Source organism: Lactuca virosa, chromosome 3, assembly GCF_052849685.1.
Source record: "Lactuca virosa cultivar CGN04683 chromosome 3, Lactuca_virosa_CGN04683_v6, whole genome shotgun sequence".
Lineage (NCBI taxonomy): Eukaryota > Viridiplantae > Streptophyta > Magnoliopsida > Asterales > Asteraceae > Lactuca > Lactuca virosa.
In genome coordinates, this window is record NC_136428.1 from 60,255,422 (window position 1) to 60,272,120 (window position 16,699).

At 34.4% G+C, this 16,699-nt stretch overlaps 1 pseudogene; it reads left to right on the forward strand.

The window, feature by feature from the left end:
• The first annotated feature begins 8,785 nt into the window (after positions 1-8,785).
• Positions 8,786-11,705, forward strand: LOC145163571 (protein DETOXIFICATION 29-like; annotated as a pseudogene).
• Positions 11,706-16,699: the final 4,994 nt, after the last annotated feature.

Below are 16,699 nucleotides of genomic sequence, written 5' to 3' on the forward strand. Positions count from 1 at the left end.
TATAATATGATTAGATTCAATTAAGTACTAAGTATGCAAACAAGATCCACAACATACAAATACAAATCCAAATACGAACAACATTTATTACATCAAATTTAAATAGTCTTGTGGATTTCTAAGGCACAACCTATTTTTCATCAACTTCATTCTTCAAATCTGCATCATGGGTAAAAACAGGTCAACTACGAGAGTTGGTGAGTAATCTAATTTTAGTAGAGAAAATTGTGAAGTTGAAACATTTATAATTTGAAATTTGTTTTCTTTTGAAGTCGGCAAACAATTGTATTTGAGATAAAGGTTTATAAATCAAAAATTGATTAACAAATGATAACAACAACAATAAGTCCTCACATATATATATATATATATATATATATATATATATATATATATATATATATATATATATATATATAGGATGGAGCATCTAATTATCAAACACACTCAACCACGTGCGATCAATCACCTTAGCGTCCCAAGGCGGGGTGGTCAACCCAATAGCGCTATTATTGTCCATAACGTACCTCAAGAATACGGGCATAGTCATCGAGATTAGACTAAAAATGGTAATGCACTACAAGTACATGTAGCGTAAACAAACAATAGTTATACAATTAATGACTCACGTATAAATGTCGCAACAATGTCTCAATTGTGATAAAACAATAAAATGAAGTTGGAACATATTAGAACCACATGATACACCCCAAAAGTATTGAAAATTATAAAATATGGGGTAGATTACTCACATTAGTCCCAAAACGAAATGTGTGTGTCGTACGATAGACGGTTCGGGTCAAAATGGCGTAGAACCTAATATAATTAATAGTTTTGGTTTAGAAATTGCTAAACGAGAATGCAGTATTAATACAAATAATTAGACACATATTCTTATATTAGATGAATTAACAATAACTCATTTTGATTAGAATATTAAGGTATTCATTTGTTAAATGAATTTTAAATTGAATTAATTACTTTGCATAATTAAATTATATTTTCAATTTAGGCCGGATTTTAATAATTTCTTATTAAAATAATAACTTGCTCAATTATAATTATTTACAGATTTTAACAATTATTTATATGAAATAATCATTAAAATGCATTTTTTACATGTTTAAATACTTAGGAAAATGGTTTTAAATAGTAAACAGTATTGAAAAATTATGAAATTATTAGGAAATCATTATTTCATATAATATTAATTACTGTAAAAATTTTATATTTTTCTGAACTGTTTTAGTATTTATTTAATACTTTAATGATTAAACAACAACAAAATCCGGAAAAAATAATAAATGATTCCCAAAAATTCTGTAAAATTAACCATAGTTTTATAACATAATAAAGAGCCCATTCTATAAGTTTCGGATATTTGTGACTATGGGAAGTATTTTTTATATATTTCATTATTAATTAATCAATAAAATCATAAATAATAGTAAACAGTAATATAATATAAATGCATGAAACTTCATAAATTATGTTTAATCAATATATAGGTCATCCCATAATTTTCTCAGAATTTATTGTATGCAAAAAGTATTTTATGTGAATTATTGACCTACTTTATTGCAATAACTATAGTAATTCAATAAAAATAAGTTATTTTCTGAAAATTTCCAGAACTTCTTATTTTATTCATGGGACTCTGAGAAAAATCAGTTTTATGCATAAAATGAGTTTTAGATAGTTTGGTGGATTTAATTTGTTTCTTGTATGAATTTGAAACTTTTAACAATATACCTTGATGAATGCTTCAAGAGGGATGAAGATTTGAGTATAATAGATTGTTCTTGGCTGGAATATGAGTATTTCTTGTATGAATTTCGAGATTGAGAGTGAGAGAAAGAATAGAGAAGGTTTAAGTGGTGAAGAGAATAATGTGTTGGGAGAAAAAGGAAAAGAAAGTGGATGGGAGGTGTGAGTGGGAGACCATGGGAATAATCTTTTTGCTTTTGGTGGTCTTCATAATTTCCCACTAACACAAGCATCTTTTACATAATTAATATAAGAGTTTTATAAAATTTAATGTAAAGTTTATAAAAATAGAGTTTTATAAAATTTAATGTAAAGTTTATAAAAAGGGAGTTTTATAAAAGATAGGTTATTATTTGATTATAACAATCTACTTTGATTTGAAGTTTAATTATAGCATTCAAGTTTGATTCTTTTAATTTAATTAGAGCATTATACTTTGATTTGATTTTAATATGGTATCATAATTTAATTTGATTATAGTTATAACGTTGTACTATACTATGTTGCTGTTAACGTCAATTTATATCGTAGTGTATGAGTTTTGATCCTATTAGCGTCAAGTAATCTTGAGTAGGGTTTATTAAATTTCCAATTGGGTTGGGTTGACCCGAATCCATTTTAGGCGGATGTCACATATTACAATTTTATAGTATATTTAACATATATGTTTGATAACTAACTTTATGTAACATCCCGACTCCCAGGTATAATATTTAATTAATTTATATTCATGTTTTCGAGTAGAGAGTTAGAATGGCCGCGTGATTTTTAGAGTCTACTCGACGAGTTGGAGGACCCCAACTCGAAGAGTAGGAGCTGAGTGTGAAAACCCTAATTTTCAGGGTTTGTACCCTATTTAATTGACCTTAAGCCTTCATTTTCGCCTCCCTTATCATATTGACCCACTGAGAGAAACCCTAATCGAGCTGTATTCATCTGTGAGAGAGAGAAAGGCTAAGATTATATGTTCTAGTGCATTTTTGGAAGGAGATTGAAGTACAAAAGGCTTGGAACGAGAAGAAGCCCTTGGATCCAGTGTTCTTTCAGTGCTAGCTGCTATTTGGAGGTAAAAAGCTATCACCTTGATCATTGTTTGGTTAGATTTCTTCACTAGGAAGTTTATGGTCATTTCCATCTTTTCTTTGGGCCCTTAAGTTGTTTGAGCTTTCCATGGAGTTAAGACTTCAGATCTGGACAGTATGAGGTCCCTTGGGCCTAAAGATTCAAGCTTTATCAAGCTATTGGCCAGCTTTCATGCATTAAACCCTCTATAGAGCTTGTTTTGGCATTTTGAGCCCTAGATGCCATGCATGGACATAAAGCTTGCAGCTTTACGTGATACTTCAGCCTTAGAAGGCTATATATAGAGTATGAGGCCTTAGTTCTACTTAAAAACGTCTGAATGAGAGAATAGACTGAAGGGACTCGACGAGTTGATGAGCCAACTCGACGAGTTGGCTTGGGTTTTCTCCGATAGTCTGGACGCGTTACAACTCGGCGAGTTGGTGAGACAACTCGACGAGTTGATTTGGATTTCCTCGATACTTCAGAGAAAACGAAGGAACTCGACGAGTCGCATAGATGCACTCGACGAGTTGGGTCAACATGGACTGTTGATTCGAGTGTTGGCTTTTAGGGTTTGGTCAAGACATGGATTATGGAGACCATGGAGGGGTAAAATGGTCTTTCACTGTAACACCCCAAAAATTCAAGCCAATTTAAAACTTTTCAAAACATTTAAAAACCAGCAGTTATTACAAATTTGTTTTCAAAATGGTCTAATATCAGAGTTCACCCCAGAAACATTAATAAAGCATGAGGAGCTGTACGATCACGCCTTCGCCTTGCCGCGATCCCTTGATGTACCTGAAACAATAAACTGAAACTGTAAGCCCGAAAGCTTAGTGAGTTCCCCCAAAATACCCATACCCACAACAATATACGTATAACCATAAACAACATACTATGGGTCCAGTCAACCATCGGGTTGGAATACCCCAGGCCCTCAACCTTCCGGTTGGAATGCCAACATACTATGGGTCCAATCATCCTCGGGATGGAATACCCCAGGCCCACAACCAACAGGTTGGAATGCCCACATACTATGAGTCCAGTCATCCTCGGGATGTAATACTCACGTCCCACAACCAACAGGTTGGAATGCCCAGGTCTATTGGCTTTCGCACAAAGCCGATAAGCCTCAACTGCCAAACAACATGTATACATATATAACAGATAATCACATAACAATCTATAGACAACAACTGATCTAACGGGTCATACCACATATCACATAATATTATCCTACCCTCTAGGATACCGAACTAACAGGTCATACCACATATCACATAATATCATCCTACCCTCTAGGATACCGATCTAGCAGATCATACTAGCATAACATTACCAAATAACAATTCAAAGGGCCGGCCTTGGTGCCTTAGACCCTTGAGTATAGTGAGGATAACTCACCTCGCAAGTAGTGCTGAAATACTGCAAATCTCTAACTGCTGTCTCACCGGGAATCCCGAACTATCACATAATAAATACCAAGTCAATACACCATATAACAGTCTTGACTAATGGTCCACACAATCCATCATGTCCATTCTCTTTATTGGGCAAAGGCCCAATGCCAAGTCCATAACCTTGAAAGTCCTTAAGCAAGGCCCATTATTGGCCCAATTTACCAAATTGGGCCCAACTTCCTAATTGGGCCTAATTCCAAGATCCATTATCAAAGCTTGGCCCAAAACATCATATTCATAAAGTCCAGCAAAGGCCCAAATCCAGCTAGTCCATAAACATCCCAAAACCCGAAGCCCAAATGTCAAAAGCCCAACAGAGGACGTACGCGGGGCGTACTCCTCTGGTACGCTGGGCGTACTCGTTCTGATGTTGACCACCATCGGGGTGGTTGACCCGGTACGCTGGGCGTATTGGAGTTACGCTGGGCGTACGTAGCGTTTTGCCACAATCTTAATAAGTGCTTAATGGCTTAAGCACTTAAGCCCAAACTTCAGATCCAGTGACTAAATGTGCCTAGGACCCATAAAGTCACGAACTTTATCGCTTTGGACGTCCAGAAAGATCTTAATACTTGGTCTTAATCCATTAAGACCTTCCTACTCCATGCATGGGACATCTTAAGCCATTGAGACCTCATTTTTATCACTCAAAACCCCTTCAAGAGTCTAGAAGGACAGTTCATTTCGTCCAAATCACATCATGCATCATCTTGGGACTTTTTGGGACAAGAAATGGTTCTTAAAGCAAAAATGGCAAGATCTATACATATATGCATAAAGTTTGAAGCTTTTTACCTTCTGGAGCTTCTAGAGAACAAACTAACTTCAGATCTACAAGCTTCATCTTCTTCTCCAACTCCTTGATGCAACACCTTCTTCTTAAAACACTCAAGAAACACTCAAAGCTCACACACACAAGGAAATGGCTAGGGTTTGGGGAAATCGGCTCTAAGCAGTGGAGGCTGAGGTAAGGAAGGGTTAGGTGCTCATAATGTTGCTTATATAGCCCCCAAACCCTAAATATTAGGGTTTCATCCTGATATAAGTACGCCCAACGTACACAAGTGTACGCCCAGCGTACTAAGGCGGACCTTAGTACGCTTAGCGTACTCTTATGTACGCTCAACGTACTCCTTCTTGACACAAGGTTGCAACCTTGGCCCTTATACTTATCTTGGCTCTACACTTCCAACCCCAAGGACTACAAATGACAAAGTAATGATAGAAGAGGGTTTGGAAATACCTGCAAAATCTCAGGATGTTACATTCACCCTTTCCGAGAGTTAGAAAAGGGGTAACCTAACATTTTAGAGTTATTGTTATAAAGTCTTAATTAGAGATGATTATGATATGTAGGCGGAGTCTAGACCGATCGTTGAGTACGAGACCTACTTGCTTACTTACGAGGTGAATATTCTCACTATACTTACCCGAGTGGTAATACTGTGTGACCGGAGGGTCTTATTTGATTTATTGACTGGAGGGTCTTATGTGCTTATACTGAGTTATGTGATATTATGCATTTTGTCTTTGTGATTTATGTTATATATTATTCTGTGCCTTACTGAGTTAGGACCGGAGGGTCCAAACCGAGCTGTGAGACCTAAGGGTCTTCACTGAGATACAGGACTGAAGGGTCCAACCCGAGCTGTGAGACCGGAGGGTCTTCACTTAGACATATGACCGGAGGGTCCATACCGAGCCGTGAGACCGAAGGGTCCTCACCGAGAAGCATGACCGGAGGGTCCATGCCGAGCTATAGCCATGAGAGGCTTATTATTTGTGTATGTGGTATTTTGGGGAACTCACTAAGCTTCATCCTTACCGTGGTGTATGATATGTGTTTCAAGTACCTCTCAGGATCGCGGGAAGGCGCCGACTTGATTGTACACACATGTTAGAGATTATGTTTTTTGAGGATTCTGGGATATTATCAAACATTTTGTTGCCGTGTGTTTTTACAATTGATACATATGCGGTTTTTGAGAAATGTGATATTATGTTTTATGTGATTTAAAAATGAAAAATTTATTTGAAAATTTAGAGTGTTACACTTTATGTTACACGATTTGAATTTTTAACATTGTTGTATTACTTTAATCCACCTACATCTATTGACCGTAATGTTATGTACTTTAATTTAATGTAAATTAAATAAATTTAATTATTCTTACAATATTCACAATAAAAAAAGAAAAAAATCTAGTATTTTATTTTTTCTTTAAATATGTTTTTCATATTTCATTGAATTTATTAGGGTCTTCGAAAACTTTATATTTGTAAAAAGTTTAGATTATTCGTGTGAAATCATTTAATAGTTTATTACAAAACTAGGTCAGCCCATTATTTTAAAAGTTGTGTGAAAAGTAAAAGTGGGTAGTCTAAATATAATTATTCTTATATAAACAAAAATCATTAATATCACGATAAGTCGTCGATAATTTTTACAAAAATAATCAAAACAAAAATTTGTCGTCGTCAATACTGATATAAATAAAAAAGAAAAAATTGGGCCACCTAAATGACATGGACGTGTGCGATCGTACTCTCCACGCATGCTTGAAGTCGGCCCTCTTACAAAACATAAAGATAGATAAAAGGTTTTCAAAAAGATGTTAAAGAGGTACAATGTAAGAAATTTAGAAAATATCAAAATTTTAATAATCTTTAAAAAATGTGGAGATAATGATGTTCGCATGTTATAAGAGAGAGAGAGAGAGGTTGTCTTTCCATTTCAAAATGTTACCACGGTAATGAGAAGAAACACAAATAAGACACATGGAAGGTGTTTGTGAGCTCTTAGACCAACTTCAATCATAAACCACTAAAAATATAAAATTGATAAATTTTTAACATTAAAATAGAGTTCTCATTCCAACCACACACTAAAAATTTACATTATAAACATATTTTAATATAAATTATAATAGTTATATAATAAATAAATATTTAACTAATATAATATTGATAAAGTGAAAATAAAAACTAAACTAAATGATATTTAAAGCATAAAGCAATTTTGGTGTGTGAACAGTGACCCTGCATTTATATAGTGGGTAAAATTGATTCACACAAAAATACCGACCTCTTTACCGGCCCATTGGATTTAGAATTTGCACAATAACACCAATTTGGTGGCCTATTGAAGATGCCCTTAATGCCATTGATGGAGGTCTGATCCTCCAGGTCGTTAATTTACCATATCCAACTCTTTAATATACTAAAGTCTAAAATAGGGATGAGAATTTGGTCTGGAAACTTGAACCGAACTGAACCGACACCCGAACCGAACCGAACCGAATTAGGCCTGAATAAGCAATTTGATTCGGGTATCTATATTATGCTTATTCGGTTCAGGTCCCAATAAGAGCTTATCCGGTTCTAAATACCCAACCCGAATAACCATTCCTCGTCTCCTTTCTCTTATCGACAGAAATCAAAATCACGATTCAAACTTCTATCCTCGTCGTTCATAACAGAAAAAAAATCCTACGCCCGTTCTCGTCGTTTGAAAATCGACCAATCTTCGCAACTATTTCCAAACTCGAAATCACTTTTGTCGATCATTTCTTTTGTTTCAGACTTTCAAAAATCGACCATTCTTATTGTCTCTAAGGATTCACGAATTCCTACTTTGTCTAGTCATGAAATATTAGGCGCCAACTCAATAAATTCAAGTAAGAAATTAATTCTCATTATGTTAATCTACTATGTAAATGCTATTCTTTCAATGTGTTGTGTAATGTTAGTCTTTGTATGTTTTACGTTGATGTATAAAAGTACATTGTTATTCTATTATTCAGGTTATTCGGGTTATAGAATCCTAATACGGTTTATTTGGTTTTTTCGGTTTTATTAGGTCCTTAATCATCTTATACATGTTATTCAGGTTATTCGGGTAATAACCGAACCAAACCGATTAATACCTGAATCGATCTGAACCCGTATTGGTTAATCGGTTCGGTTTTCGGTTCATACAATTACCCTTATTCTCAGGTTATTTGGGTTTGGATCGGTACGGTCCGATTCCGATTCCGATCCGAATAACATCCCTAGTCTGAAAAGTTATAATTTAAGATTGTTTCAATAAAACAAAGAAATAGAATGTATATGTGATGACATTTCTAAACCCCCGTACACGTGGATCCCTCCCATGATCCCCGGGTTCCAAACTTCCACTTTCCAACGCTTTCCTTGAAATTACAAAGAATACCCCTCAATTATCTACCGATATGCATATCCCCCCTTTTTATCATCTAAGTTCTAACTCTGCATATATTTTCTTTATAAAATTTACCTTCTGGTCACATTTTCATAATTTAATTGAAGTTAATACTTCTACCAACAAAAAACAGTACGTGGCGAGATTACTAGTGTATTGTCATCAACAAAGTATATTAGAATAATACAAAATATAATCTATAAATCTTTTCATTTAAATGGATAGCAAGAAATTTCAGTAACATTTTTATCGTTCTGTGAACACCTCCATGGAGAATGGGCAGCAGCAGCCACTTCTCTCCGGCGACAACTGTCCCAATAACTACACAACCCTAAGCAAGTTACTGGCGGCGCCCTTGACTTGTCAAGCAGATGAAGATGGCGTGCAAATCAATGGAGTTGGAGATTTTTGTAAGGAGTTTTATGTAGAATCTAAAAGACTATGGTATTTGGCCGGACCGGCCATCTTCACCTCACTTTGCCAGTACACCCTCGGCGCCACCACCCAACTCTTCGCTGGACAACTTGGCACCATTCAACTCGCCGCCGTCTCCGTCGAGAACTCCGTCATTGGCGGCTTCTCTTTATCCATCTTGGTATGCTTAAATCCAGTAATTAATACCAACGCATGCAAATTTCGTAGCTTTTGAAATTCATCATCTTAAACGTTTATTATAAACTATTTTATTTATGGGGTGTAGTGTGGGATGGGAAGTGCTTTAGAGACACTATGTGGCCAAGCCTACGGCGCCGGAAAAATCGAGATGCTCGGAGTCTACCTGCAAAGATCATGGATAGTCCTTAACACCGCCGCCATGGTCCTCATGTTTACTTTCATATTCGGCGTCTCAGTCCTCCGCCTGCTCGGCCAGACAACAACTATATCAATGGCGGCCGGAAGCTTTGCCGTTTGGATGATTCCACAGCTATTCGCTTACGCCACGGTGATCCCAATAGCTAAATTCTTACAAGCACAAAGCAACATTATGCCTATGGCAGTGATTTCTGTGGTGGCAACTCTCAGCCATGTGTGTTTGACCTGGTTGTTCATGGTGAAGCTCGGGTGGGGTCTAGCCGGAGCGGCGGTGGTTCTTGATGGGTCCTGGTGGTTCATAACCTTGGCTCAGATCGCATACGTTATGTGGGGTTGTTGTGGTGAAGCGTGGTCTGGTTTTTCCTGGAAAGCTTTTCGTAATCTGAAGGGGTTTCTTCACGTTTCGTTTACCACGGCCGTAATGTTTTGGTAAGATTCCAAGGAAAATTTAAAATCAGAATAATTAAACAATTTAAAATTTTAGATTTTCCAGTTTTAACGATTTAAAGACCTTAAAAAAGGTCATACTTTTTTTGAAAACGCATACTAGAACTTGCACTTACACCTTAATTGAGTAAAACTCGTCATGAATCAGTCCAAAACTTTGGTCTGGTCAAAGCCCAGAACGGATAAAAAAGCCGGTCCAATCTACTTTACGGCCCGGTCCAAGTTTCAACCTAGTCTGAGTCAGTAAAGCCCAAAACTCAGGCCCAAGTGTGTAACTTTAGTCCAAAGTCCAAACACACACTTCCAGTTCCCAGGCTATATATTGAATGAATATAAACATTGTAAAATTTGTAAGTGACGTCTTTGCAGCTTGGAGACTTGGTACATGATGTCGCTGGTTCTTTTTGCGGGGTACTTTGAAAATCCAGAAACCTCTGTTGATGCACTATCTGTGTGGTGAGAGTTCATGGACCCACCCTTGCAACCAACCTTGAAACCTTATTTATAATGTTTTTGTAGCATATAAAATAAAAAATTTGGTATTCTAATACATAACCCACAAAAGAAAAACAAAATGTATGGCTCCACCACTGATGAAACTGTAAATCTAACCTTGTGTCTTACATTGCAGCCTCAACATATTAGGATGGGTGTGCACAATTTCTTTAGGTCTCAATATAGCCGTAAGGTTTGTACCTAACCCGGATCAAAAATTTCCATTTGGCAATTAGCACTAACAATTTTTAACGAATTTAATTAAAAAAATTTTTTCATAGTGTAAGGGTGTGAAACGAACTTGGGTTCAAAAGGCCAAGAACCTCCCAATTCGCGGTGGTAGTCGTAACCCTAACTTCACTTCTAGTTGGACTTCTTTGCACTACAATTCTTATGGTGTACAAAAAAAGATACCCTGTGTTTTTCACTAGCAGTCCAGAAGTAATGCAACTTGTAGAAGAACTCACATCCTTACTTGGAGTCAGTATAATCATCACCAACATTCGGTTCGCTCTTTCGGGTATGCCAAATCACAATAGGGACACATTTTCACAATAGCGACACATGTCATACCTTAGTGGATGTTGAATTGGTGTTACATATTGCAGGGGTTGCCATTGGAGCAGGGTGGCAGACCACGGTAGCCTATATGAATTTTGGGTCGTATTTCTTTTTTGGCATACCGTTGGGTCTTTTTCTAGGGTTCATACTCGATATGGGTGTCAAGGTCATATCTCATTTATGGTACCTTGAAATTATTACAAGTGAAATGGTTTGATCTTGCTAACCATGATACTTTGATCTTTGAAACTCAGGGAATATGGTCTGGAATGGTTTTGGGAGCAAGCATGCAATGTTTCCTCTTGCTTATGATGGTTTCTCGAACTAATTGGAATGATGAGGTACGAATAAAATAATATGTCATAAATGTAGGATACAGATATGCAAGTGGCCGTGGCAACAAAAATACTACCCAAATAAAAACACCAAATAATCATTTTCAATACATAAGGCTATGTTTTTTATGCATGACTAAACATCTGCCACTGGTATATACTAAAAGTGTATCAATAGGAAAAAAATTGAAAGTTTGAAACTTTTATCCCTCTTTAAAGAGTGGAAAGCAAAAGATTTCAACGTGTTTCTCATCCTCATCATAATCGAATATAAAATAGAAAGCTTGGTCATTGATGTCTAGTGTTTTTCTGTCCCATTTGATAATATAAGATCCATGTCTTTTTGGGATATGCATTCACATATTCAGATTTTCACACTTGTATAATATGGAAATAAAATCTAAATGAACAACATTTGGTCTTATGAAAACACAGGCAAACATTGCAGGAGATAGAATCATACATTGGGGTGGTGACATTCTTAACAAAGACCATGACGAAGAAAGATCGAAAGAGCAATTCAAAAGGCCATCATGACAAATGATTATTCTGGTATCGTATACTTAGAGTTGATCAAAATCCAAATGACACTAATGTATAGGAGTAATACAAGTGCTTTAGTGGTGCTAGTATAGCTGACTTACCTTATAAGATTTTGAGGTCAGATGGGTCCTAGTACTTTAGTTTTTATTATTAATACTAGGCGAATGCCGCCCGTTGCGCAGAAACACCTATATAGTTGAAGTCTTTACAAATATATGTTTTTTTTAAATATAATAATAACGTTGTTAAATTTGATATAAGAATTCACATACTAAATTGATATAATATATTGATTATTTTGAATTATATGATAATATATACATTTATTATAATTGCATAATCTCAATCGTTTGAATGACTTCTACCCGCGAGTTACTCATGAATAAACTTAAATATAATATATGGTTTAATGTTTTTTTTATAGTTGTTGTTATTGTTAATTAATTTATTAAAATTTATTTGCTTAATGTTTTAATTTCTATCATTATAATTATTTAAACATCAAACATTGTTTTTTGATTTTAAAGGTAACAATATAATCATTTATATAGAGTTATTTTTAACTATTGTTATTAGAAGTTATTTTAAGCTATTTATTTGAAAACTTTTAAAGATTATAAAAATATATTTAGGAAATATTTAAGTTAAATTGAGATTACAATTTAGTTTTTGCATTTATCACTACAATTTATCACTTTTAACTATTTACAAAATATTCTTTGGTTTTTAAGTGGAACTGAAATTTATATTTAAGTTGATATTGTAATGTTATATTTAAATTAACAATTTAAGTATTTTGTCCAAATTGTTCAAAAGTTGTAGCTTTAAACTAATAATGGTTTACATACAACAACATTTAAAATATAATAAATTAAGTATAATATGTTAAAAGTTAAAGACATAACTTTATAAGTAGAAGTAAATATATTATTTTAAAACTGAAATTTAGTTTATTTACGATTACACTTTAGGTTTGATATTTATTTAACCTTATTAACCAGCTTATAATCATTATTAGAAAGACACTATAATTTATCACTTTTAACTATTTACAAAACATTTTTTGGGTTGTTTAAGTTAAATTAAATTTATATTTAAGTTGACCCTATAATGTTATATTTAAATTAATAATTTAAGTATTTTATACAAATTGTTCCAAAACTATATCTTTAAAATGATAATAGTTTACATCCAACAATATATTAAAACTAATAAATTAAGTATAATATGTTAAAAGTTAAAAAAAACATAACTTTATAAGTAGAAGTAAGTATATTATTTTAATATTGAAATTTAGTTTATATATGATTACACTTTAGGTTTGATATTTATTTAACCTTATTAACCAACTTATAATTATTTTTAGAAAGAAATTGAAAAGTCATTGAAGTTTCAAATGAATGTGGTGAAAGGAAAAATACATGGGAGTTTCAAATGAATGTGGTGAAAGGAAAAATACTTCCTTTATAAGTATATATAGATAGATATAGATTTTAGCATGAGAGTTGTTCCGAGTGGTCCCTTTATCTTGAGAGAAAATGACAAATCTCTTATTTGGGTGGTCATAAAACTTATTTACCAAATCATAGTGATTTGAAAATTAATTACGAAAAGACACTAATACAATTTTGACCCCATTTTTTAATAAAAGAAAGAAAAATAAAGAGTAAATAACACAAATGGTCCCTATAGTTTGCGGTAATTTGCGCGTTTGGTCCATAACTTATTTTTTTAACTAGGAAAGTCCCCACTGTTTGTTTTTGTTACGCACTTGGTCCCAACTGTTTGTTTTTTTTGTTACGTGTTTGGTCCATGTCAAATGACTATTATTTAAATAGGGGAAAATGGTGGGGTGGGTAAGGTAAGATGAGGGGATGAGGTTGGAGGTTTGTTTATTTAAATAAATTAAAAAATTAAGGGAAAAATAGTTTTTTAGATAAGACAGGGACCAAGCGCGTAACAAAAACAAATAGTAGGGATCTTCCGAGTTAAAAAATAAGTTAGAGACCAAACACGCAAATTACCCTAAACCATAGGGACCATTCGTGTAATTTAATCAAAAATAAATTTCAAATGAACCTTCTTCTTCGGTTCTTCCCATCCCATTCTACCCGGCCATCACCACCAACCACCTCACATTGCTTCAACCAGAGACCTCTTCTTCCATGCTAAAGTATACCTTCTGCACCGAGACCTACACCAGCAGAAACACAAGTTTTTTGTGTTCCAGTTACTAGGTCAATTGTAACCCAACAACATTCTGATGGCTATAAATGTTCTACCTGCAAAAAAATCGCTTGAACTACAAACGTTCAAACCCATGACCCCGTGAGAAATATCTACGTGCAAGACATTATCATCCGGTTTTACTCTGGATCTTTTTTCAAGTTTTCGGATATGGAGAATTAGGATTTTAATGGCAAATTTATGGGAAAAGGGACAAAAGAAAAACATAATAAATTCTTATTTCGGAAATGAATCCTTAAAAAATTCCGTGATTCTATGGATTTTCTTCTTATACTTTCATGAAATGATGAAAGTTTTGGGGTAAAACTAACCCCATTACCCATATATGGGTTTCTTGGAAAGACAACGAATAACGAGACAATAATGATAAAAGGCGACGCAATACTGCAACAACTATGTGAGGCAACAGTGACAAACGACAAGGAAAATATGGTCAACAGCAAAGGCACAATTAGAGACGAAGAAGAAGGCCTTTAAGGAAAATAGGGGAGAAGGTCACATGACCAGAAGACTATGGTTGTTTTGGGATTTGTTTTTGGGAAATTGAGTAATCTAACCCTTATAAATAATCTTGTTGACAAAAATGACATTTTTTTGTAAAGTAACCACATTCTCCGGAACTCATTGTTCGGAATTCTGGAGTACGATCCAGACCATGGTTCCGGAACACGTTTTACCTTTTTTCGTGTAACATGTGGTCTTTCTTTTAGTATAAATTTTGGTTTTATATAATATATAAGTTTTGCTTTTATAAAATGTATAACTTTTGATTTTATAAAATATAAATGCAATTAAAATCGACAAACAACTAATAAATACATAAACTAAATAAATGATGTGTTTATAGGTTATAATACAAATAAGATGTTCAAATTATCTTTGTCATTGTACTATAAAAAATTTTGCTAATCATTTTCGATAACCCATAGCCTATGGACCGGTTTTACCCTCTATAGAAATCGATTTTCCGGTGATCAACGCCTCCAGGAACCAACACAAAAACACCCCACAATCCCCTCTGCTGTCAATCTGTTGTAGTATGTATGGGGCCTTTTCGAGGGTCATCTTGAAGCTCTCAAGTGGGATTGAATCATTCGGTACCCTAGTAGTTGACTCCCAAAAGCAATTTATGGATGTGGGCTCTCATACCTATAAACCAATCCTCATTTTCCAAATAGTAGCTGCCCTTCCGATGACTATCGTATATAGTCATTTTGAATGTCTTCAAATCCAAAGCACCCAAAAACCAATGAGCATGTGGTATATTGATTGGCGATTGCCCATTTTAGTAAAATTGTCCAGGACATGGGCATACACTTCGACATGACTGTTAAACAGGAATTGGTTTTTGAAAGTCTATGAGTATCACATGTTCACGATTTTCTTTTGGCCATCCATATAGAGGGTCTTGGCCAACATGTGCCATCCGTTGAGTATCGTACTATCCTTAAGTATCGCCACATGATTCCCATATTTTCGATTGATGAGATATGCCTAGTCTATCGGAAGACATGCTTAAAGTCTTTTGGGGAGCATGCAGTACATTGTAGAGAGCTCCAATGTTTCAAGTATCAACATGATATGGTGAAGAACATTCTCTTTGATGTTTTTAGGCATGCCAAAGTTTCAGTCAAGAAAGAAGCATTCGTGAACTTTTTGGCTGATCTATTGGAAGGAAGATCAACACATAGATCGGTCGACGTTTTGGTTTTGGATAGGTGAGAAGGAAACACACTTGTTAGATCTAACTGAGATTTCTCCTCTTGTGGGCCTAGGGGAAGGGTTTCACGGTGATGCAAACAACTTTTAAAGTTGCCTAATGCACAGTAACGAAACACGAAAAAATGTGCATGTATAATCAACATGTGTTTATAGCATCACATTTGATATTTTTGGTTTCCTTGCGCCTGAGATATATAACTCCTCAATATAGTCCAACCTGTCATGCATAGTAATGTTATGACCTCAAGATCTATAGATGTTTTTATAAGAATTAGTTTTGAATCCTAAGAAGAAGTAGCAGCTCAGCTTTGTACAGCTCAATGTAAACTCTTATACCTCGAAAGGAAAATTTAATAGCATTGAAGACAAATATAAAGACATATGAAGTATACTCAATTTCATCATTGTTATTTAATAATGGTTGATCAACAAAATCTGTAAAGATAAATTTGTTGAATATATGACATTATGTGTGTCCTTACATAGTTGGACAACGTTATGAACGGTTGCCCTATCGCTTTTCTTCTTCTTTCATTTGTCTTATGTATGTGTTGTAGTCACCAAAAATCACCAATAAAAGCAGTCTAAAAGACCTAGTAAAGTGAAATACAAGCAATCTTTGTACAGGTTTCAACTGTTTTTAATACTACTACATTCAATCCATTTAATATAAAACTAATAATAATTTGTAGACGTACTCATGAAACGACAGATAAACCACGACATTATACCATTTCTTTTTTCCAACTTACATAAGGACTATGGTTAACATCAAAATTAAACATTCCAACTCCTTTACCAAAAGGATATAATTGATAATGCAACCTTACATCCTTTAAGTTTATGGTTTTTTTCTTAACATTAATTTATCACCAAGTCATTCACAAACATGAGCAAACTTCCAACTAACGTTAAGCTAAGCTTAGAGTGTAAAAGAGCATAATGTTACAACATGTATGTCATATCACTACAACTTTATAAACCTCAAAATACAATCATTTAAAATGGCAACAAATATA